The sequence below is a fragment of the Cupressus sempervirens genome, chromosome 8 (assembly GCF_028749045.1).
Source record: "Cupressus sempervirens isolate cs-2001-9-10 chromosome 8, ASM2874904v1, whole genome shotgun sequence".
NCBI classification, from domain to species: domain Eukaryota; kingdom Viridiplantae; phylum Streptophyta; class Pinopsida; order Cupressales; family Cupressaceae; genus Cupressus; species Cupressus sempervirens.
Genome location: NC_143125.1, coordinates 516115004 through 516141444, shown reverse-complemented (window position 1 = coordinate 516141444; position 26441 = coordinate 516115004). Strand labels below are relative to the sequence as shown.

The 26441-nt window shown below is 36.2% G+C and overlaps 1 pseudogene across 1 annotated transcript in view; it reads left to right on the top strand.

The window, feature by feature from the left end:
* LOC149543464 (outer envelope membrane protein 7 pseudogene) overlaps positions 1 to 19963 on the top strand; it is a 46980-nt pseudogene extending 27017 nt beyond the window's left edge. The window contains exon 2 of the transcript XR_016355641.1: positions 19507 to 19963. The product of XR_016355641.1 is annotated as an outer envelope membrane protein 7 pseudogene (transcript). The remainder of the gene's footprint in view (positions 1 to 19506) is intronic.
* Positions 19964 to 26441: the final 6478 nt, after the last annotated feature.

The following is a 26441-nucleotide window of genomic DNA, read 5'->3' as shown; positions in this document are numbered from 1 at the left end:
GGGAAGCACAAGGATGTAGGCTTTTGGTTTAACATTTTGAGAAGCCATGTGGAGTTTGGGCCTCAAATGTTGTTTAGTTGATCATTAGTATGCAAATCGGCTAGCTTGATGGTACAGGGTGCTTACAAGCACATTTTGGACTTCATGTTGTGTTCCTACGTTGAAAGGCATAAGGGAATTAGATTGGGGAAAGTAAGTGTTTGCAAGAGCTAGAAATATTCAAATGCTCATTTGCAACCACCACACATCACTTGTTCTTGAGAGGGAGATTGGATGAACCAATCACTGGCTCATGCTCTTGGTCTTCTTGAAGACTTTTAGGGTGTTTTTCTCTCCTACCCTAGCACCTATAGGACCCTTTGTTCACTAGGATCCCCTGGTCTTCTTAAGCCAAGCTACCCACCAATAAGTTTTTTATACTCATTCCACTTCTTGTTCACTTGCCATAGCCCTTAAACCATCTTCAATGGCCTAAATCCTCCATATGCTTCATCCAATCTTGTAGAGGTGTCCTAGGGGACTCCAATGCAATCAACTAGGGGTGTTAGATATCCCTCTTGGTCCAGTTTCTTATCCAATCTCACCATATTCCCCTATTAGGTCTATTAGCCCTATTAGGTCTCCTACTCCGAGAAAATAGGGTTTTTTTTCTCCTATGCCTTCCAAAGGAACCCTGCAATCTTTTCTAGGTTTCTTGGTTCATTAGTCATCCCCTTAAAGATTTTTGGGGTCTTGAGGTCATATCCTTCCATCCATTGCCCTAACCCAAATTAGGTGAAAATTAGGCTTTTTAGGCTTCACAGGCTGCTCCAACAATCAAGATTGTTTTAGGCTTGCTCCAGGATTGGTATGACCCTCTCTCCACTTCATGGAATGTTGGTAAGACTTCCTTCTTCCATGTCAAAAAGGAATTTGGACTCTAGCTTTTGCTCCTTTGCAAGTAATGCTAATCATTATATGGTCTTCCCTAGTCAGACTCACCATAGGCTCGCCTAGGGCAAGACCTTAAAAATGCTTCTTCTGCATTTGATGGTTCTTGCTTCTATACACATTATGTACATGGAGTCTACTCACTATTCCCAAGAGGCCATATAGAATGGACGTTGGGAAAGTGAGTTAGAGCTCTGTCTTCAACAACTGCCTAGACAAAACTAGTGACAGTTTAAAACCAAAACAATTTCACAAGAGGCAAACAAAATGATCAAAAACTCTATCTAACAACACACTAAAAAATAAATCTACTGACTGTTATTACTTTTTTTGAGTTAGGATCTAGACTAATTCTAGATTATAAGTAATCACTCTAGTTCACTTTGAGGCTTCGTTTGTGCGTAAATGACGATTAGAAAAGCAGTTGGCACTGCAATGAATAATAGAATAGCAATAAATGCAAGGTTCTTTACTTCCATGATTGATTTTGGCTTCGTTTCAAAACAACTTGAGATTTGATCTCATAGAGTATCTCTCTTTTTTTTTAACAAAAAAAATTTCATTAATGTTTGTCTCAATCAATTTTTTTTATTTTATGTTAATGCCTATTTAGATCCATAAAACCTATATCCAAAGGATACACGAGTTATAGCATGGATCTTGAACTTCTAACTATCTACTATCATCAATAACAAAGAAACTGCATACAAATTGCTTCAAAATGCTGATTGCCATAAAAAACTCAATTCGTACAATGAGCATTCAACCTTTTTCACAGGTCTTGGCATGCCTTATATAGGGTGGTTATTTTCCCCTTAGGACTCTTCTCCATCGAATTGCAACTTTCTTGTCAATGTTACTTGAGCAGCTTTTCAAAGTCGCAAAGTTGCACAATGCAAGTTTTACATCTTTTCGGCAACTTTTCCCAACTTTAGCCAAATGACCTCCATTGCTTTCCAAACTCACCAAGAACCTCAACTAAGGTAAAAGCAACATCCCAATCCATTTGAGGCCCTACTGACCTCATGATGATGTCATCATCCTGCTTTGGGCCAATTAGAGGGCTTTACAACTTGCTAGCCCCTAATTGCACCTAGCCAAAAGGTTTTAGACCCTATGAACAATAGCCCACTTGTACTACCACTATGGCCAACATGACCTTATATCCAACACATCGAAAATACCCAAAGGTTCACACCCACACAACAAAAACAAGAAACTTTTAGATTGCCTAAGCAATCCTTGGGTGCTCCTGCACCAATTCTCTTTAGGACTTTTTCAAAGAAGGAATTTCTCAAACACGCGGAGATAAGATATGCTGATTACTTCATTTTGTTAGAGAGGATGATTGAGGTAGTAGGATTGATGGTGGTGAATTTAGAGTGGAATAGATGGCCTAATGCAAGCACTACCGAAGGCAAAACCATCAAACAAAGGATCCTTGATGATGATTGGTGGTCTACTATGAGGTGAGACATGTTCATGTTCAAATTTTAAATTTTTTTCTGATTCTAATATTTTAATTTTATTGTTGAATCTTTCAAAGTTCTAAGTTTTCTAGTTAAAGGCATATAATTTCCATCATAGATCAAAATCGTGCAAAGAAACTGGCAATAAATCGGCTTCTCGTGAGAAGTTACAGCTCATGAGAAAACACATAGTTTTTGCACGAGAATACATAGCCGAGAAGTTGGTGATATCACCCGCAACTTCTCTTGAGAACTTACTGTTTTCTCTTCCTCGATTTCCCACTCAATAAGTTCTGCATTTTGTTCATGAATTGAAGTAGGAATTTCCATCTCCACTTGTGGTTTGTTTTCAGCAATTGATATTTTGTTTTGATTCATGAAATCAATCTCCTTTATGGATGAAGTGCAAGCTGAAGAATGAGTGTAAGTTGATTTCTTTTTCTCGTATGCAACCTTCTTTCTTCTTGATCTTGTTGAAGTTTTTGCTGTATCTCTTCTTTTATACTTTCAGCCTTCAGGTTTCTTAGCATTGTGGGTTGCTTCATCATCATTGGAAGAATGTGCTTCTATGTTGCCCATCAAATAGTAAGGAAATATTCTTTTCCATCAGTTTGTGAATTTTCTGATCTACCCATTTATTGGTATACTTGGTAACTAGCTTCATTAATGTTGTCAAATTTGTAAGTTTCAGAAGTAGACCTTTTTATTGGAGGAAGATCTTCATCTTTCTTGTCTTCGTAGTATGGATGGGTACAATCTCCGACATCTTATAGTTGGTTAGGTGTAGGAAATGTTCAAATGTTTTGTTAAGTTAACAAATATTCTTTACCACATTCTCCTTGTCTCATATTCATCTCAGCTGAATTGGCCCAGAAGTTTTCAGTTACTACTTTGTGCTTGTATTCTTTCCAATTACCACGGTCCACACCAATTTGGTGATAGGGATCAAAGTTGGCTTTGGACTTGCAAAAATGAAAAGTTGGCTTTACAAAGACAATTCACTATTTGTAGTTTGCTTCGAAGTTTAAAGTCTCTGACTACATTGACATTCCATATGAGGATGTGATTTTGTTATTTATGGCATATATAAATATATATATAACAGCTTGTTTGGTTTGTTTACTCATTTACTGATTCATTAGATACATTTTATTACTGAATTTTGCAAAATAAATGCATTTTTAGTTAAATTTAAGTCAGTGTTTAAATTCCCGATATTTTCTTGGAAAGTCACCAATTTATCTTCGATATTTGCTGAGAAAACTTTTTTTTAGCCTCGCCAATAAGTGGTAGAGCATGAGATTTTGAACTATGATTTCCATAGCCCATGTTGATTGCATTTGAGAGCTTATGTATTCAACTGTGTATGTTTTTCCTAGAAGCTCTCAAATTCAAGTTTCCTAGTTGTCAATTAATGTTGAGATTGATAATATTTTATCTTATTCTTATTTGATTATTTTTGCACTTTGTAGATATGTTGGCTCTTTTATCTCTCCTATTTTAGATGTCATTGGTTATGCTGATATGAACTCTCCTAGTCTTGGAGTGATATATGAGACATTTTATAGTGTGATTCAAAAGCTAAAGTAATTTTGGCTAAGCATCATAATTTGAACTTATATGAGCAGCATATTAAGCCCATTGTCATGCGGAGGTGGAGAATTATGAACACCTCACTTCATATGGAAGCCTTTGCACTAAATCTAAATTGGTATGAGCCCAAGCCTAGAATGTTGCCTCCTTTTGATGAAGATGAGGTGAAACAGGGGGTAATGAAGGTCCTTCAAAATATGTTTTCACATGAGCAATCTGGTATGCTTAACAAATAATGAAATGCCTCCTCAAGTTTTATGGTCCAAACTTCACACATTAGAGGTGAGGATGGATAAAGTAGTAATGGCCCAAAAATTCCCTATTGGATGGTGGCAATGACACGTGTCAAAATGCATCAAAATTGAGGATGCTTGCCATTTGCCTCCTTTCATAGAATGCTAGCTCCTCTGCTAAAGAGCAATTGGTCTAATATATGGTTTTATCCTAGTAGCACTCTTACCTCTAGACTAGTGGAGAAGTTAGTGGCTATGCATAGTGTATTGCAACTTAGTGTTGTTAGACTCCAGAGTATCCATAAAGTCCAACATCACAATGTGATAATAATCATGAAAATGCTAGTTAGGTTGATGAGGACGACATATAGAGGAATTAGTTTGGATTCTGTTGGATGAGGTAGTTTTTGAGGTTGAGATTGACAGTGGCAGTGACTCAAAGGACACCGATTTTGATGAAGATTAGGGGCAGCATGTAATGTCCCCTTTTTAGCATTCATAGCATGATGTTGTCGTTAGCCTATTTCCCCACGGTCCCGTAGGCTAACCGGGACATTAAAGGGGCTTAGAGGCCATTTGGCCTAGATAGTTTCAGTTGCAAGTCTTTCTGAGGGGTTTTGAGGCAACTTTGGGCATACTTACTATTTATAGTAAGTCATCTTGGGCATGGGTGGACATCCAGTGGCAGTGGTATGTTGATGTTAATTGTTTAAAATCGGCAAGAAGACTTGTTTATCATTGATAAGATTTGTTTTGCATTGATAAAGCTATTTTATAAAGTTAAATTTAAATATTTAACTTTATTAATGCATAGACTATAGTTTGTGGGAAATATTTAAATTAAAAGAGTCCCCTTTATTTTATAACACATTGGAGACATAAGTTACATAAAGGGAGTTATGTTTTATCCCACATTGAGAAAACGAAGGATGGAGCTCTTGTGAGAACACTATAAAAGAAATGGAAGAGCTTCTTTTAGGCATGGTTGGAAATATCAAAGAAATTGGAGAATTTTCTAGAGGTTATGTCTCAATAGTTTGAAGGACGAAATCCCTTCAAGCTGAAAATCTTGACGCCATTGAAAGATATGGTCTTGAGATTTAATAGGGTAGCAATCGAAAAAGCAAGCGGAAAAAGCGGAACCGAAAAAGCAGGCGGAAAAAGCAGAATCGAAAAAGAAAGCGGAAAAAACGGAATCGAAAAAGCAAGTGGAAAAAGCGGAACCGAAAAAGCAGGCGGAAAAAGAGGAATCGAAAAAGCAAGTGGAAAAAGCGGAATCGAAAAAGCAAGTGGAAAAAGCGGAACCGAAAAAGCAAGCGGGAAAAGCGGAACCGTAAAAGCAGGCCGAAAAAGCAGTTCGAAAAAGTAAAGCAGAAGTGGCAGCATTGAAGGAAAATTATTACAACCATCTACAACCAGGTTCCTTTGTTAGTATTGTATTTTTTAGGGTATTATAAGTTTCAGCTGTAAGTGTGCATTATACCAGCATTGTCATTTTGTAATCCATGTAAATGCCAAAGTCTTGGCCATATTTCATGAGCATTGTATTAGAAATTTGATTGCAATAAAAAAGATAATAGTTGCTGGTGTCATTTAAGCAATTCAATCTCATTATTTATCAGCTAGATAGTTTGCATACCAATTGTTTGCAAAAATGCCAGTTGGCTGTAGGTGTTCTTTTTTCATGCTTAGATCATAATATATGCACTGAATATTGTCAAAATTAGGAGCACACTCATGTTAGGTCATTGTGTAGTCCATTTTGAGTCTTCTAGCACAAGTTTCTCATTGATGCAAATTGAAAAAAAGTCATTTAAAGCGAGCTGAAATACTATATCAGTCATATGTCTCTTGCATGTGAATTGTTTGACAAAATTCTTTGAGCCTTCAATCAACATCTTTGAGAGCAGATTTGAGGAGGGTTTCTACAGTGGTATCAGAGCTTGCTTGCAAAGTGTTTGATGAAATGTCAAACAACTGAAGTACAGAGATTTTTGGTGTTTGAAAAAATTATAACCTATTGGGGTTATTATAGTGGTATCGGAGCTATAAGTCCTGCCATCCTGTGGAGGTCTTATAGGGAATTTGGAATAGCCAGATAGAGAGAAAAATGTTTGACAAAATGAATGCCAGTCCAGATCAGGGAAAGGAAAGCTTCTTACAATTATTAGACACCTTAGCACAGGGACAGCGATCAGCAGAGCAAAGAGCACAGGAACAGAGTCAGAGATTTGAGCTTATGATGCAGATGATGGCTTGTCAAATGGGGTTGAATGCTAATGTGGGTGGAGGAAATAATCAGAATGGTAATAATCAGGATGGGGCACATAATGGAGGCGAACAAGTTGAGAACAATTTCGGTCATGCACCCCAGCAAACTAGGACATTGAGTTCACGGCCCATGATTCCCATATTTCCTCCTAGAGCTCCAGAGCAACCCGTACCAGAGCCCCAGATCACTGATATACAGGACCAGCTGAGGAGAGATTGGGAAGCTGGAGGTCCAGATTTTATTGCTGCAATTACCTTTAGGGAGTATATAGATGTGCGGATGAAGCATATGCCACGTGGACATGACAGGAACCAGAGCTATGAGCTACAGAAGAAAGTAGGGAAACTTCAGTTACCATATTATGATGGCTCGGGGAAGTCTACAGCAAGAGCTTGGGTTCAAAAGCTTGACACATACTTTCAAATGAACCCTATGCCTGAGAAAGAAGCTATTAAGTATGCAGCAATTCACCTGGATGGGTTAGCACACAAGTGGTGGCATCATGGTATGGTCACTATGGGTCATGCACACATTACCTCATATGTGGAGTTTTCGGAGAGACTGATTGAATGCTTTGATAGGCCTAAGGATCATACCTTCCCTATGACAGGTAGAAACTTGTATGAGGAGTTTAACAGACATGCAGATTCGATACAGGGAGACTTCAGCACATCTTCAGGTAATGGTTTATCTGCATCATCTTCATAGGCAGAAGGGGTTTCAGATGTTGTGCAGGTTGAGCCAGTTGCATCAGAAGGTGATATCATAGGCACACCGGATTGCATGATTGACACAGATAGTGATTCCAGTACAGTTGGGCTGGATGAAGTTACAGCAGTTGAGGATACTGTCATGTTTGAGGATAGTACAGTTGATCAGAAAGTGAGCATTCAGGATTTTGCAGAGAATGAGTATCAAGCACAGTTGGATGCTTCTTCACATGAGATAGAGGCTAGTAGCTCTTCACTTGGTTTGGCAAGCCAGCTGAAGACAAGGGACAAGGATATTGTCGCGGCTTTATCTCATCATGACAGGATGTATGGATTGATTGAGAATCACATTTGGATGATTCAACTGCAGGAGAGACAGAAAGGAGTCACAATAGGTTCTTCTTGTGATGACTTACAGCAGATCAAGGAAGGCATGGAGGCAATGAAGGTAAGTTACATACACCGACTTTTAGATCGCGATCATCTCCTTAATCTTGCAGGGATCTATTTAGATGCATTGAAGGAGGAGGAGGTTGACCAGCTTTCTCATGAGCTAGAGGATACTCGGAATTCCTTGGTGTGTATTCAGTTGGCTCTCCAGGATTCTGAGAGACATGTGGACAAGCTTTGTCTTGAGGTGAGCTCAGTTCGGGAGTTAGCGCTTATAGCAGGGACTCAGTTTTCTTTTACAGTTAGGTCACATGTTGATGATTTCTCAAAGATGACAGAGTTTACAGGAGAGTCCCAGGATCTAATTATTACAGACGACACCCAGGGGGATGTTGTGGATAGTTTTGAGGACTTAGTTTCCTCAGTAGTTTCTTATGGTATAGAGGGGTTGGACAGCGATGCTACAGTTTTTGATACTACGTATGTTGATATGAGCTTTGGAGTTGATTCGCAGGATATGGATGGTAATACTCTAGAGACCAGTAACTTTGAGGATGCTCCTTTAGACAGTGTGTCAGAGGAGGTTTGTAGGAGACAGTCTAGCCAGTGCCATCATGTGTCTAGTCAGTTGAGAGTTAGTGAGTGAGACATTTCTATCGCTTTCCAGCATTTCGACGCTGCTCGTCAGTTATTAGCAGTTTATGGATGGGGTTGTCCTACTAGTGATGAGCAGGGAGGTAGTTATCTTTCCTTGACAGAGATCCACTCTTTATGGGAGGCTATTCGGATTCTGAGACAGGATTATATGCAGTTGGTAGCCGACAGAGATTATCTTATGGAGTGGGGGAGTACGACATACGATGCATTATTGGCCAAGGAAGATGAGGTGAGTGAGCTTACTCAGCAGCTCGAGGTGACTTCTGAGATTCTTGAGAGTACACAGTTGGCTTTCGAGGAGTCACAGTTTCATTTGGCTAAGGTGACCATGGAGTTAGAGCGACTGCAGTCCTTACCAGATTCTGTACAGTCATAAGCTGTGGTGTCTAGTGATCCGAGGATGTCCATGGTCGAGATTGTTAGAGACAGTGGAGATGGGGATGCATCTACCCTTGATACTAACATTGGCATATCGGTTCCGTTCCTACTAGAGTTAGGTTCAGTTGAGTTGGGTGCTATAGCAGATTGTTGTGGTATGCCTGACATGGTGGTGGCCTCTAGTACTGATGGCACGAAGACTAGAGATGTTGTATCAAAGATCATGTGTGATGTTGGTGAGCCGGTAGTTGGCATGGTTCCTGCTAGTGATACTACTCCCTTGGCGATGTCTTCGGAGGTAGTAGTCAGTTCCAGCTTGGTTAGTGATCGATTGCAATTAGTTTCATCTGGGTTGCAGTCTGAGCCACTGACTAAGATTGGCGCATTCTATCGGCATTACACTGTGAGGTATGCTCATCAATTTACCTTTGATGACCATGTTGATGAGATGATGATACGGAGCTAAGTCACAAGGTTCGAGTTTGAGTTCGAGTTTGTCAACTATAAAATTCGGATGAAGTTTGACAAGGACAAAAATTCGAAAAAAATTCGACATTAAATTTGCCCTATATAAATTTAATATTTTAAAAATATAAATAATATATCTATAAAAATATCAAAATAGATTAACATTTATAAAACATAAACCATAAAAAATCATTCTATATAAAGAACCACAATTCATAACTCTTAAAACTTTATAAATAATTTATTTAATTTAAATGATTTGTAATAAACTTAAAAATATTCATAAATTTTATGAGTCAAACAAAACTAATAAAATATTTATATTTTAAAATTTTATATACTCTTAATTCATTATCGTAAAACTAAAAATTAATAATATTTGATTTTTAATTCACTATCGTTAAACTTAAAATTACTGAGTTTTTTTATTGATTTTTAATTCACTATCGTAAAACTTAAAATTACTAAGTTTTTATAGACTTCGATTAAATCTCTTAAAGAAGACTTGAACATGATCGATGCTACTGTGTGGGATGAAGTGACGGTCAATTTTGTGTGAAATGTTACCAACGGGTTGATGAATTTGATGCTTGAACTCGCTCCTTTCACAATGCAGAAGGGAAAACGTGTTGAAAAAAGAACAATCGCTGCAATTTTTTTTTTGCCCTAGTTGCTAGTTTCAGCGACTGAACAAGCAGATTGAAAAACCTAAGGAAACGCTTCAGAAAAATATTTGATGAAAAAACTACCCGACTGCCATGCGAATTTGATACGCATTTTTGATGAATTTTCTACCGCTTTAAGATGTTCGCCGAATTTCGAACTTCAAGCCAAAAATTCGGCAAACCTTGTGACATAGATACGGAGATATACTTTGATTCCTAGTGCTTGTCATCAGTTATGGGATGGTTTGACGCCACAGGATGAGAGTTGTGATGGGCATGACATGGCAATAGGTTCTGCGGTTGATAGCTTGATAATACATGACTTAGAGCAGGAGTTTGGGAGTGATGCTTCAGCGGTTGTTATTGATTCTACTCCTTTGGCTATGACATCTCCTGACTTAGCTGGTGATCAGTCACAGTGGGTTGTATCACTTGTTCATGGTGAGCTGTTGACTGGGGTTGGTTCTTTTTATCAGCATTATACTGCAGGGTATGTACATCAATTAGCATTTGATCCTTGTGTTGAGGAGTTGGTGGCAGGCAGATTTGGTTTGGGTTCCATTTCTTGCTGTTTATCTTGTGATGTCTTTTCACCATCAGCAGTGCATAGGAGTTATGGTTATGAGACAGTGGCCCGTAATCTAAAGAGTTGTGTTAATTGCAGTAGATGTACAGTGTGTGGATTCTTTGTATTTGGTGCAGTTTCATGTGGGAGTGGTCACCATTGTTGCAGAGTTGGATTGTACATTCCATATAGACCAGTGGGATGCGTTGATGGTATTTACTGTGTTTGCAGTTTGGGTTATCTACTCTATTTGGGTTCTGATATTTCGAGAGCTTGTTTCTCATGGGTTCCTGACTTTGGAGTTTGGGTGAGTTGTATTCGCCAATTTGATTATGGATTCCTCTTGGTTAATTTTCAGATGTTGTTGCAGGAGCCTATGTTGACTGACAGCAGTATAGTTCATGACTACATTTGGGATCCAGGTGGATTGATTGGGTTGTTGTTCGGCCATTGCTTGGGGACAAGCAATTTTGGGAAGGGCGCACTGTAATGTCCCCTTTTTAGCATTCATAGCATGATGTTGTCGTTAGCCTATTTCCCCATGGTCCCGTAGGCTAACCAGGACATTAAAGGGGCTTAGAGGCCATTTGGCCTAGATAGTTTCAGTTGCAAGTCTTTCTGAGGGGTTTTGAGGCAACTTTGGGCATACTTACTATTTATAGTAAGTCATCTTGGGCATGGGTGGACATCCAGTGGCAGCGGTATGTCAATGGTAATTGTTTAAAATCGGCAAGAAGACTTGTTTATCATTGATAATATTTGTTTTGCATTGATAAAGCTATTTTATAAAGTTAAATTTAAATATTTAACTTTATTAATGCATAGACTATAGTTTGTGGGAAATATTTAAATTAAAAGAGTCCCCTTTATTTTATAACACATTGGAGACATAAGTTACATAAAGGGAGTTAGGTTTTATCCCACATTGAGAAAACGAAAGATGGAGCTCTTGTGAAAACACTATAAAAGAAATGCAAGAGCTTCTTTTAAGCATGGTTGGAAATATCAAAGAAATTGAAGAATTTTCTGGAGGTTATGTCTCAATAGTTTGAAAGATGAAATCCCTTCAAGCTGAAAATCTTGACGCCATTGAAAGATATGGTCTTGAGATTCAACAGGGTAGCAATCGAAAAAGCAAGTGGAAAAAGCGGAACCGAAAAAGCAGGCGGAAAAAGCGGAATCGAAAAAGCAAGCGGAAAAAGCGGAATCGAAAAAGCAAGTGGAAAAAGCGGAACCGAAAAAGCAAGCGGAAAAAGCGGAACCGTAAAAGTAGGCCGAAAAAGCAGTTCGAAAAAGTAAAGCAGAAGTGGCAGCATTGAAGGAAAATTATTACAGCTATCTACAACCAGGTTCCTTTGTTAGTATTGTATTTTTTAGGGTATTATAAGTTTCAGCTATAAGTGTGCATTATACCAGCATTGTCATTTTGTAATCCATGTAAATGCCAAAGTCTTGGCCATATTTCATGAGCATTGTATTAGAAATTTGATTGCAATAAAAAAGATAATAGTTGCTGGTGTCATTTAAGCAATTCAATCTCATTATTTATCAGCTAGATAGTTTGCATACCAATTGTTTGCAAAAATGCCAGTTGGCTGTAGGTGTTCTTTTCTCATGCTTAATCATAATATATGCACTGAATATTGTCAAAATTAGGAGCACACTCATGTTAGGTCATTGTGTAGTCCATTTTGAGTCTTCTAGCACAAGTTTCTCATTGATGCAAATTGAAAAAATGTCATTTAAAGCGAGCTGAAATACTATATCAGTCATATGTCTCTTGCATGTGAATTGTTTGACAAAATTCTTTGAGCCTTCAATCAGCATCTTTGAGAGCAGATTTGAGGAGGGTTACTACAATGGTATCAGAGCTTGCTTGCAAAGTGTTTGACGAAATGTCAAACAACTGAAGTATAGAGATTTTTGGTGTTTGAAAAAATTATAACCTATTGGGGTTATTACACAACAATATACTTTCTTTGTCGTACTTTTGAGACTTTGACTCTTTTGAGACTTTTGACATATATGATACTTTTGTTGAAACTTGCACCCTTTGGGCATTTTGATATTTTATTGTGTGCATCTTGATAGTGATTCAATGAATTATATTTATGAAAATATGAAACTTGAAAGCAATCTGAATTAAGTTACATCATGTATATAGTAAGATGGATATGTTAGCATGAATAGTGAGAGTATTTTTTGGGGGCAATGTTGGAGAGATGATTGAGTGCTTATGTGTTGCATTCATGAGTTGGTTTGTCATTGATGTCAACATATATGCTTTTTGGTTGGATCAGACAAAGTTCCAGAGAGAGTTTTGGTTAGCGCAGTTAGAGGATGCAAAGTTGTGTTCTGCAAGGTTAGTAGCATGTCGTTAAATATGTATTGATGATGTATTTATGTTCGTGGAAAGTAATTTGATGGTTTGAGTTAGTTATGGCAGTTTTATGGAAGATTGGTTGCAGGCCAGTGTGCAATGAACATTATACTGATAAATAAGTTGAATCTATTTGACAAGGTTGAAGCTTGTTCAGCAGGCTTGGTTTTGGTTGAAGACATGTTCATGTTCATGGTGGTATATTTGAGGTATTAAAATTTGGTGATCATTCTATCTTGCAACTCCAAGAATGTAGGCTCTTGTTCATCATGTCGTTCAATCCTTTAAGGAAATGTTGGCATCATAGGGCATGAATGGAAATGTTTGTATGAGGCCTCTCATTGACAAAGTTATCTCTGTGCCCATTGTTCTTCCTTCGGCCAAAAGTCAAAGGGTTTCACCAATTTTTTGTGGTCTTTTCACCAAGGTCTCACCAAGTTGTTCGTTTACCAATGTTTTGCTGAGTTGTTGTCCTCTTGTTAGTTGTTGTAGTAGTGTCATCATCTCAGTGCTCGATTGCCCCATTTTTGTCTATTGATTGGGATTTTGATTCCATCCAATGTAACCCAACAAGATGGTAAGATCACTAGCTCTAGTACTACTATAATGTATTTGATGGTTATCTTAGCCTTATGGGACTCCTTGGCAACACTTCCTCACTTAGTAATGTCCTCAAGTGCAGTCCAATATGATACCCTTAGGCTCACAATCCAAGCATACTTAGTGTATGACCTTGGCAACAAGTCTAGGCGTGCGGACTTTGGATTCACCGTATCCTAGAAATGACCATACAAAAACTCCAATATGCTCTCGTATGGTAAGCTCACTTCATATAGTTCTCACTTCATACAACTCCAATCTTCGATCGATACACTCTAGGTTCCCGTTGAAACTATTAATATGGCATTCAGAGGTTGATGCCTTTATCTCAATGCTACAATCTTTTGTTATTGCCAAGGTATAACGCAGATTAACATCACAAATACATAGGTAGATAACTTTCTATGTATTTCAAATTAGAATAGGTTTGAACAATTGGTAAAATAAGGTGAGAAGTTACTCCCACTGAAACTGCGGATGCCAGAGTAGGGAAGATCTACCAACCCTGAAATGGCAGACAACATTGAATTTTCAAGTGAAGCTTGTAAATACAAACAAAATATCAAAATTACCATGCCTACAACAATAACTAACTCGACCATATATATAGGCTCCAACAAACTTCCCCAAGGATTACACATGGGCCGGCACGAAAAAACATAAAACTAACTAATAAAATAGAAGGGCCCGAAAGATATAATTATCAAATTTGGGAATATATAAACAATTTAATTATAAAATAAATTATTTAATTATAAGATCAAGAAGATTTCCACAATCCATATGAAACTATCAAATTATGCTTCTGGATTTGATTGTGTGATTATTTTTGCATTGACTTTCTCATGATGCTCTCTTTCTCTTATCCTGACAATGGATCACAGAGTGTGATCCGAAACGTCTATGAAAAATAATCACACAATCAAATCCAGAAGCGTAATTTGATTATCTAATTATATCAGAGACATTACACTAATATATGAGTTAAGTTAAATCCAAGCAATAGGAAGGTGAACTACAAATGAGATGTTCATTGCTTGAGGACAAGCAATTTTGGGAGGGGAGGACTGGGATGTCCCCATTTTGAAATAGGTTTTAATAATAAAATAATCTCTAAATAATAAGTTTTAAATAAATAATAATATAAAAAATAAAAAAATAAAAATAAAAAATATAATATTGACGAATAAATAATAATAATATGAAAATATAATGGCCAACTTTGGTGTTAACCTTGGTGAGCAACAAGAAATGGTAGGAGTTCTTACAAGCTTAGATTTAAATGTTGACGGGAAATCGCAATGATGGTGAAGTGAGGAAGCCTGTTCGCGGCTATTGACCTCTTGAATGGCACGTGTTGAGGAGATGGTGCTATCAAGCAGAATACACATGGTACAAGCATCGATCATGGTGACTTTGGGAGCTGGAGAACTTTCTAGAGAAAAGAAATAGTTAAATTGCATTCCTTTACAAATTTTGTGTCTTCCATAATGATTTGGAACAAGGATTAAAGGGCAGATGGAGGCAAACTTCTACCTGTCGACTCCCAAGAGGAAGCAAACCCCAGGATTTAGTAATAGAATTACTCCACATCGTTTGGGTGAGGTTTTTCGTATACATGAAGATGAATTTGTCAATCTCATTGAGTGGTTGTTAGGCAAGGAATTTTTGGGGAAAAATTTATGCACACAGAGAAACTTGGACATTTCGTCCCTGATCTGTGCATGGGCCTTCCTTTTGGCTCAAAACAAGGAGGAGGCTGCAAAAATTATAGAGCTCTGTGTAGAACCAGACTGATGTAAAGGATATGATTGGAAATGGTAGAGGTTGGTCTCGGCTTTCGAACAACAGAAATTGTTTGGCGCCGTGTGGAGGGTTCTGAGGAAGGAATCCAGCCTATCCTCATCTTTAGCACCTCGGCTCCAATTTGGAAGCGGAGAGGTGTCGCACTCATGATGTGGATGAATCTGTTTGAGTTTCTTGCCAGATGGGAGGAGGACCAGTGGCATTTGGAAGTGGAGAGGCAACGGAAAAAGAAACACACACCGAGCAAGGCTCGGAAAAGGGAAATAGGGGAAATGGCAAGAGAAGTGCTGCCACCAGTGCTGGGTCGGAAGTTGGGGGAGCTATCTACAGTGGGTGGAGTGATGATCGCAGAGTTAAGGGAGGAAATGATAGCTCGATAGAGGAATGGGTGAGCTGCATCCTGGTTTGATTTTGGCTGCCCATTTTTCATAGCTGGGCATATGTCTTCTTGGTCTGCTTGGTATATATCCTTGTGGTGTCTATGTGATAGTGTATGGGAGGGGTGTTTATAACTTTTTAGATGGGCATTGGGTGTTGTCATCAAGTTTTTTCTGGTCTATAATGGGAGGGGAAATCATGGCAAGAAGGCCTATTGTTCTGGCTGCAAAGTAAGGGGATGCTTGAAAGTGAAGGCTTTTAGGACTGTTGGAAATCAATGTGATCTTTCAGAATATGAATAAAAATTATTACCTTATAAAAAAAATAATAATATGAAAATTTAAATTAAACAAATAAATAATATATAGTTATAATATAAATACCTCTATATTTGATATATTATAATATATTATACATTATATATATTTAGCCAATAGGCTATATATGTTGAACTTTAACCGGAAGTGTGATGTCTCACACAGAAAATATATTGCCAGCAGGGGAAAAAGTTAAAATTTATTAAAAAGCAGAACATTCCGGTAATTGTTGCCCTTGAGAAAGATGAATGGTTGGTAATCCTTTACCCAAGTATATTTTAGGTGAGCCCGACAAGTAATGAATAAATGAATTCAGATGAGGTAGGCTTTCAACAAAGGCTGCTTTTCACGATACTTGCATGCATTTCATTTTTTAATAATTTTAATACAAAAAAAAGATGATGCAATTTCAACATAGGAATTAAATAAAGCTGGCAATAAATAGGGAGTAAATGAAGTTTACAAATCCTAAACTGGATCGGTTGTGGTAATATATATTTGGATAGAGCGAGCTACGCCCTGTGCCAACCTAACCAGATCTGGCAGTCCTCCCAGTGAGTTTGTAATCAACTTAACCCAACTGCCACACTGATGCTATAAAGAAACACCGGAGCCCCAAATTAATCGGTGGAGTGTGTACACATTTCTCAGTCTGCAGTGCTTCGTTCTGTAGTATTGCTGATGAGAAGCATACTGAAGTAGGTTTCAAAAAAGATTACAATTCTCCCATTTTATTCAATTTGTAAATTATTACAAACGCTCCCACAATCCTTAAAAAGTGTCTGAAATAGCAACAGGAAAAATAATTTTCATTTTTCCGGATATTGTTCTGTCTATGCTTTTGTAAATCAAGGAGCTTAACTGACTCAAAATATGGAGTATCTGCTCGGAGTTCAGTACTTTCCAAATTTATTATTTTTGTTATATTTTTCAATTAAAAAATGAAAGAAAATGCCAGAGAGCCTGTTATCAGGAATCTGGGAGACATATCTTTGAGATCATTTTGGTAATTTGTATGCTACATTTTGAGTCCAAAAGTATGATTTTATTGCTGTTTTGAAATTTTCTTAAGTCCAAAAGATTGATTGACGTGTGATGACAGTGCAGAGGAACCTGACTTTAATGTCAGGCTAGGCCTAGAAATTTGGAAGAATCATTAGATTTACGATTTAAGCTTTTCTAAAATGATATCACTTTCATATTTTCAGGGATATTTCCAAGTTTTTTTTTATTTGCCTTTCCTGAGGTTTCATATGTTTTCTGATGGTTGTGGTAAGCTTTGTTAAACCCCCTGAAAAATAATCACAGCCGTAATGATAATCACAAAGTTACATCCAGATCATTGGAAGATTTATAGTAAAATGAGAATAATTCCTGCAAGCACCGCCAAATTGAGGCAACATCCAAGATCCTAGAAAAATTGAAACTTTTTATTTTCCATTTGAAACTTCTGATTGCATTAAAAGAGGTTGCTACTAGAGGAGGAATAAGTGACGAAGAATATTCTCCATTTAATCACTTCACAAATTTGACATTTCTTGACAAATTGAAAAGTTGTCTCTACAACATGCTTCTGCCGGATTAAACCAGTAACTCGGTCCCTACAACCGACGCCTGTGAGGTGAAGACTGAGATTCTATGGAGAACATTAACCGACGCGCTATGTTTAAAACGGTGAAATTAAAAAACTTTGACATCAAAATAATCTAACAATTTTGTTTCATATTTAAGAATAAAATATAAATGTTATAAAAAAATTTCAACGATAAATCTGAAAATAAAAATAAGTTTAAAATTAACAACCAAAAATTAATCTTCAATATGAATTAAATTTTTATAACGATATAAAATCATAAATATTATAAAAAGAAATTAACAAATAAAATCAATCATCATTTCAGAACTATTAGAATATAAGAACATAAACATTATTAAAAATTGAGTCCACTTTCAAATATGCTTTAGTTATTGTATTAATCAACTTCAATTTAAAGCTATGATGCTAAATATTAAATGGTTCAAACTCAAAACAATAGATAATGGTAATATTAAATTGATAGATAAAATAAGTTATGGTAAGATTATTTCAATATAATCTTAATAATCACATGATTAAATAGGAATTATTTTCACACATGAGACTTTAAAACAATGCTGACAACGAAGAAGCAACAATAGCACCATCAAAATGAAAGCTTACTTCAAAAAGGACAACATAATGATGACACAAAAGATATATTAGCAAGTAGTAAATGAGAATTATTTTCAGAAAAAATAAAAAAGCAGCAACAGCACCATCAAAATGAAAGCTTACTTCAAAGAGGACAACAAAGTGATAACATAAAAGATATAATAGCAAGTATCAAATGAAAATTATTTTAAAAAATGATACTTCAAAAGTATTAAATAATGTTGATGAGGATGTACAGAATTAGTTCTTTATATATTCTTCTATCGGTGTGACTGTTGCACCTGCTTTAGGTGCAAATGCTAGTAAAATAATATTTGTTTTATTTACATACATCTGAGATGAATATTAACGTAATGTAAATTAAAATATATTATTATCTACATTAATCAAAATATCCATGCACAAAACTTTAAAGCTAAACATTGATAAAATATAACAAAAGATCAAAGAGCACAACCATAGGTTGCATGGGTATTCATGGGAAAGGAGCACTGGAGCATCAGGGCAAATATATCAGTGAGGAAGGATTACGGAAACAAGCAAATATGGTAATCAGATATAGTCTGCGACCACTGTTTAGCGATTACCTATAATGAATGCCAAAGAAAAATAAGTATGCTTTGTATGCCTGTGTTTTTCTAACATTCTGTGATGACATCTGAAGAACCATAGTTGCAACAGGCATCTTTTAGTTCTGGATTGCCTTTTGGTCTTTTCTTTTAGCTCAATGAAATGGATCTGTTTATATTGAGTATGCATCTACCAAAAATTCCTCAGCTGAGAAACTCTTCATACAATTATGCATCACTAATTATGGTTTGAAAAAACTGAACCTGTATAATTGTGGTTGTAAGTCTTATCTGTTAGCTGGGACAATTGTTGCCAGAAGTCGTATCTGTCTAGATATAATTTCCTTCTCTATTGAAGATGAGATGCAAACTGCAGGAGATGCCTACACATCTGCTGGCTGATGCACATAGTGCTCAAATTGTTTAGTTTGAAGTTGTACTTGTATCTGGGTATGTGTCTGAGAACTATGGGCTGAAATGTGATTGCCATGTAATAATGTAATGGGTAGCTTTGTGCTATGAGAAAGAAGAAATTATAAAGTTGCCCACAAATGGACAAAATTGGTGAATGCATGATAGGACAATTGTTAGAGAAAAAGTTTGGCATAGATTTGCAGTTGGAAATTAATTGGCATTTGTTTCTATAGCTAATTTTAGCACCGTGTGCTTTACTTCGATAAGTTTCTCAGACTTTCACAGCCTTCGTAATACTCTTACATGAAAGGATAAGATTGCAATCCCAATTGACGAGAGCCTAAACTAGACCAGTACTAGATGATATCTAGTAAATCATAAACTTAGTGTCTGCTTCTATGAGGGGCTTCAATTTCTCAATGCTAGAAATAGATCACGTGATAATTGCCATTTTGCATTGTATATAATATTCAGAGATGAACTTTATTTTTAATTCTACAAGATGCTCTCTTTCTGTGTAGGTTGAAGATAACATTACCTCGAGCTGATTAATCATCGGGAGCCAGAAGATAGCATAAGATATTCTCTCAACAGTGTATACATTTGTAGTGTATGATTATATTTTGAAGTTTGGATAAGTTTAAGTAGACGTGCTTTGAATCTGCAGTCTTGGGCCTTACCAAAAGCAACACAAAGTTGTTTATTTGCTTTAGGTGCTCTATTTTCTAACTCAAAGTGAACGTGTATGTAAATTTTATGAGCATGAATATTTGTAGGCTTCAAGCAACCTAAATTAGAACTAGAAATTCCTAGGATAACTAGTTTGACATGTATGTACGAAATATAAAATTTCACCTGCCAGCTTATTGATGGATCTTGTCTGGACATGGTTTAGGGACACATGGAATGCATTATTTTTCCTGCATCAACACTTAAATATGCAATAAAAGCTGTCATAGTGGTGTCCTAATTTTTAAACTTGATTCATTGAATATCTCGATGCACCTTCTGATATGAAGATTTTTGATGTTTGTATCTACACTGTATGTGTAAAGATTTTTGATGTTTGTATCTACACTGTATGTGTAAACTTACTATAATGAGACAGAAAAATCTAAATAGAATAATATAAGAAAATTGCAGGAAATCAATAGTAAAGTAGTCTGCAAACCACCAAAGGTGATCAATGTACCTTTTAATACACACTCTATTTAAGTAAAAGGTTTCAGATAGTATAAAAATGTTATATCTTTTGAAACATTCATGTATTATTTACTTTAGATGAAAGTAGATAAAATACTTGGCAAAGTAGCTTTGGTCTTGCATATAATTTTTAAAATGATGCAGCTGGTTATTGATAGTCCAGGTTGAAGGAATAATGCTTGATACACAGTTATTGGTAGTCCAGGTTGAAGGAATAATGCATGACGTACTATGTTCATCATGTTTGGAGTATTTATAGATTTTTGGCAGTCAGCATCCTCACACGCTGAAGATTGGATGGAGGATAAATATTATTCACCTAATCGTGGTAGAGGTGTTAATATAAATTATTTGCACTGAATAAAATGGGGCATGCGTGCAAAGAGTAGTTTCACTTTGTTTTCTGAGTTAAGCCTGTGATTCATCCATGTAGAATGTGGCAGGTAGTCTCTGTCAATTGTTTAGTTGGAGCTTAACGAATAGAGCATTGAACTCCATGTGATCAACGACATTGAAGGTAGTTTACCTTGATGAAATGGACATCAAAAAATTATTGAAGGGGCATAAACACATGCATGCATATGAGATGTTACATCTAGGAGGCCTTGTCTATGTACAGAAAAAGACCCTATGGAAGCCCATAGTTGCCCAAGTTATGCTACAATAAATAACTCTTTTGGAGCTTGGAGACGTTTTGTATGGATAACTGGTCCATGTAGATAACAACTACGTGCATGACCATAGATACATTGTAATGTTGATGGCTTGCCCTGTAATTTCAATGGTGAACATCCATCAAAATCTGCAATCTGAACAATGCATTCACATCTATAAATAATTAAAATTATTAGTGGGACTATTAGTTACATTATTCATGTCTGCAACAGTCGAATATATGGATGCGATATAATTAAATGGAGTAAAACACCAATAACCAAATCAGTAAGCAAATAAGTACCTCCAAAAATCAAGCAGTTTGTCAAAGATGCCTACATTAATAGTATATAAAAGTAGCGTCTCTTGTTCACGGTACTGTCACACTTTCATTACTAACCTATCCTATAGAGTTGAACGATGAGTTTGAATAGAACATAGCATCATGGATGCATTATTGAGATGAATTTCCTGTTCATGTTGGATTTTCTGCTTGAGAATATTGTTTTTCAATATTTCAGTCAAAGCATACTATACACATCCAATAGTATCAAGAACAGAACGTTTGATAATATAAGATAAGAGTATTGTTCTAATAAGAGCTTGGGAAATATAAAGATGAATTAATGGCTTGAGGATGCCTAAAGAAGCATATTCTTATTTGGAATGGAAACCCATTAGGACCAAGGGCCGATAAACTGCATTTCCAAGTGAATAGATGTTTTTGTAATCATCACTACGCATCTGGAATGGATCTCCATGATATCATTGAAGGCCAAGATCTTGATTCAGCATAAATTCACTAGTTAATAAATGTCGCAAAAGGAGGATGAATTGTTATTGTAGTCCCTTGTGAGAAGTAGACGATGGGCCCACAGTATTTAGTTTTCGCCAAAAGTAAAAGATGGATTAGAACCTGGAAGGAGGCAAATTCGTAACATATCAATAATTTTTTGCAGTCTGCCCAGTCTCATTAATATGTTTTCTGCGGAATGCTGACTGAACTTTTTACCAAAAGTATGATTGTGTACTTATGTAGGCACGGGTCACACTTTGGTGTGGACTATCATCTCACTAAGGAAAAAAAAACTCGATGAGTTTTGGTGGTGAAAATAGGGAATCCAACCAATCCCAGCATAGAACACTGGAAGCTCTATAAACAAACAATTTGGCAGAGAATTATTCATATATAACTAGTATATGTCATGCCCATCTCTGCTAATGCTTTAGTAAATATTATTTTAAGTAATTGATTTCAGTTATTTTTTACAACCCTGCTAATAATATTTTTTATTATGACACAAGATGAGTGAACGATATCACATATCCATGACTAAAAATAATAATTATTATGACACAAGACGAGTGAACTCACGAGGCTCATTCAAGCTGTTTTTTTTTGACTGAAGTGGTTTAGAGAGTGCTGTTACAGGTTCCTTGCAACCAAGGAACTAATATTTAAGAGGCACTTGAGTTATATATAATTGTTATTTTAAACTCTATAAATACCAATGGCACCTATATGCCGCCTAATGTATATGAACCTTAAATTTCTATTCTTACGTCGTCTAACATACCAACAATTAGTGACTACCTCCTACTCAAGTGACTAGCAAGTCATATTTGGTAATGTGTATAAATACCAATGCCACCTAGATGCCTCCTAATGCATATGAACCTTAAATTTCTATTCTTACGTCGTCTAACATACCAACAATTAAACCCTACCTCCTACTTAAGTGACTATTTCCTACTAAGTAACTAGCAAGTCATATTTATTAATGTGTATGAACCTTAAATTTATATTTTTACCAACAATTAAGTGACTAGCAAGTCATATTTGGCCAAGAGAAAGGAAGTAAAATAGAAGGGTTCTAGTGGGGAGAAGTTGAATTTTAGTGGGGCTCCAATAAGAATATAGTCAAATAAGTGTTGGTTAAGTGTTGCAAGATAGCATACGAGGTTTACTTAGGTGGCTCCATTTTAGGAAAGCAAATGGATGATTTCGTGAAATTGACAGCTTTACTTCATGGGTCCTAACACTATACTTGCGTTGCTGGCGATGCTATGCAGCAAGTTGCAAAGGGACATGCGAATCTTGTCTAGTGCAGAATTAAATGGGTGTTGTCTGAATTAGGTTTTCAAGTTAGTTTTCAAACAAGTTAGAGCTTGGAGCTTGCTTCTTTTGTTTTGTTTTGTTTTAAATTTATAACTCTCTCATTGTTATAGAATTTAAAATCAAGTGGCCGACTTCTTAGCTAATCAAATGGCATTACTTCAAGATTTTCTTGAGGAAGGATGCAAACGATTTAGCATTCTTAATAGACCATGATCGAGCACATTAGGATGATATTATGACTAGTAGCACTTATAATTAGTTGAGAAGTTATAATGCTTGAGGCAGATTAATGTTAGGATCTTACTCCTTGGTATGAGGGAGAGGGAGAGGTTGGGTAAACAACTTGGTTTTGATGGTGGAAGGTGTCATACGACCATATGACATTTTTGGTGGCTCTTCTCTAGATTGTGTAGTTGGTGCTTTCTATGATTTGTATGATAGGTGTTAGCCTTGTGTTGTGAAAATGATTGGTTAGTTTTTGTTGTATGGTGAAGTGGGGTGGTGCACAATTTAGGTGGAGTTTAGCTTTAGATCATCACTTGAAAATGATTCTTTCATTGTGATGATGGGGCCAATAAACAATTAGTAAAGTATGTCTTAGGTAAGAAATGATTGATAGACAAAGTGTTTTTGTTTTTATGCAATGACCCCATCCCCCCAATGCTTCTATAGGAATGAATTCATTTTGTATATTTAACACACCCAAGTTTGAACTATAGGTGACAACTATTGCCTCCATCATGGAATAATAGGGGCCCAACCATGTTCCAAGATCATTTCAAACAATGGTTTTAGTGGGGGAGCATGTTATGTATAAAATCTATAATTTCGCACTCAAGCATGTTACATATTTGGCAGAGATCAAGAAGTGGTTGGCAAAAACATTAGTGGATGTAGGCCTTCTATCACAGCTCTTCTAGTTGGAACTTATTTCTAGTGAGCCAAGGTATGTCTTGGACAAAATGATATCAATCAATGGGTATAGAGCTTGAAGTATCCATTTGTATCTATTGGAAGAAGTTCATGGATTAAGGGTGGATGATAGGCTATCAGAAGGATCACATCAAGGCCTACATGTGGTAATGAGGCCTATGGTCATATTGTTTCATTAAAAAAAAGGAATTGACAATTGGCTTTACCATGAACTTGTTAGCAAATGGTTTGTTGATAAGGCCGACGTGTGGGATGTTTCTGATTAGTGGTATAAAGGTACACCATGCAATGCCAACCATAAGAGCTTTTGTGCATTTGTTGAAGTTGGTTCTTGTGTTAGGCAATTGGTGGGTCTATGGGCATGATGTTCAACTCTGGAAGATGACTCCTCTAGGTAGTTGTGGTGATTTGGTTCTCATCGCCACATGCTATTTATGTGTGACTATTTTTAGTGTAAACCTTTAAATATGGAAGTTCTTATTTTTTAATTACATTTTATGATTTTCCCTATTCTAGATGTCTATGTTTTGGTTTCATTAGGTGGCTTTTTGTATGTTGGGTTTGCAAAGTGATGAAACTATTGTTTGATATGCATGGTCTTAAGTTATAGTAGGTGCGAGGTTGCTTAATATAATCCCAATAATACAATATAAAATAAGCCACATTTGGGTTTTAAGAACTCTTAAATAGGTTTGAGCATTGTACATTTTCTTGGTCTTTTGAATTATTTTCTATTCACGTTCCACTCTCCCAACTTGCAACATTGCAATGTGAAAGCCCAATTTAGTGACAAGTTTTGGTTAAAATAGGCCTATGCCCATTTGGTTCCTTATGGTATCTTCTTTATATGATGTCGTCGGATCACTTAGTTGATGCTAAACAACTTTTCTTTGTAATTTTTTGTAGAAGTTTATATGGGATGCATAGAGCAACTTGTGTTAAGATTTATGCTTGTATGTATTAATACATTACAATAAATATTGAAATGCATACCATATATTATTTATAGAATCTAGATTAAATTTCTATACTATGGGCGATGATTTGAATTTTAAATATGAGCTAGAACTTAATGTGTCAAGGCATTTATTAGAGGTGTCATTTTAGGGCTCATTTTATTGAAAACATTAGAGAAGTGTTAAAGCTACACCAAGCCCAATAGAATAGACAAAAATACTAGAATGTTGGGCAACACCTAACAAGAACTGAAATGTAATTGTATAAAGAAAATAAACCACACAAGAGAAGATACATATAAACCATATGTTTTGTTGATGAAGAATATCCACCACAAACACTTATTTTTCACTATCTTCTAATGTCACATCCAACATTACATATTTGTACCATTTTCTTGTTTATTTCCACAACTAATCAACTAACTAATTCATGTTATCTAGTTAATTAGGCTAGTTCTTATCTATTTATTGTAAATAAATAAATAAATAAATCTTATTTTGTAAAGCATTTGTGGGTTTCAAAACTCTTAGAACGATATGCATTATCTAGTATCAAAGTTAGTGGTTGTTATGTGATTGCATCAAAGAGAGGTGCTCATATTTTGTTGTGGGTGTGTTGGTTAACAGTTTGTCCTCTATTAGATTTTATAACCTGACTCTTTGATACCCAATGTTTTGGAGAGACAAGGATGTTTACCAAAAAATGGGTCAGTATATGTATTCTATCATTGTCCTCTAAATTATTAGGTACAACTCCCTATGATTTGCAACGAGATGCAATGAATCTGTTTTTATGAGATCAAAAGTTTTGACATTATAAGCTCTTAGCCTGAGAGGAGTAAAGGATAACCAAATTGTTTGTAGGCACAAACAATTTAGGCAAGATGGATTTGAATAACTTATCACACTCAATGGAATGACTGTAGAACTATAGACCAATTCACAATCAAGTTTGCTGACCTCTATATTATCAAAATAAATTACATTTATAGTTTTCTGTCATCCCTCAGTTCTAGTAGAGCAACAGTCACAAAATAGAAAGAACATATCAATAATACATGAAACATATCTAATCTTTAACATGGTATAGACGCATGACATCATTCCCATCGATGTCATGATCCCATGGCACCTCTAAGAACACCTGGAAACCGTTCATCTTCATGTGGCTTCTGAAAACCCTGTTAAACTCTTCTTTTCCTTCATATTCTGTTGTTGGCGCCAAATCCATATAATTTGTATCTCAATGGTCACAATGATTTTGAATTTTGGCCGTCAATCTTAAACCAGCAATCACAATTAAAACTCAACCATTTTCCTTTATGATTTTCTTTGCGAGTCCACCTAGGTACATGTGTCGAATCATCATTATGTCGCTAAGATTATTTTCCTTGCATCTTTTTATAGTGACATAATGATAAGCATTGATATTTTAAAATCTAATAGTTGCAAAAAAGATCTATTGTTTGGTTTATAGTGCGGGTCCACCTTCCAGCTGTGTACATTGTGGCAAACAGGTGGCACTATTTCATTGTCTGGAGAATCTGACAACTACAGAAAGTGATGGGCCCATTGAGACGTGTTGCTC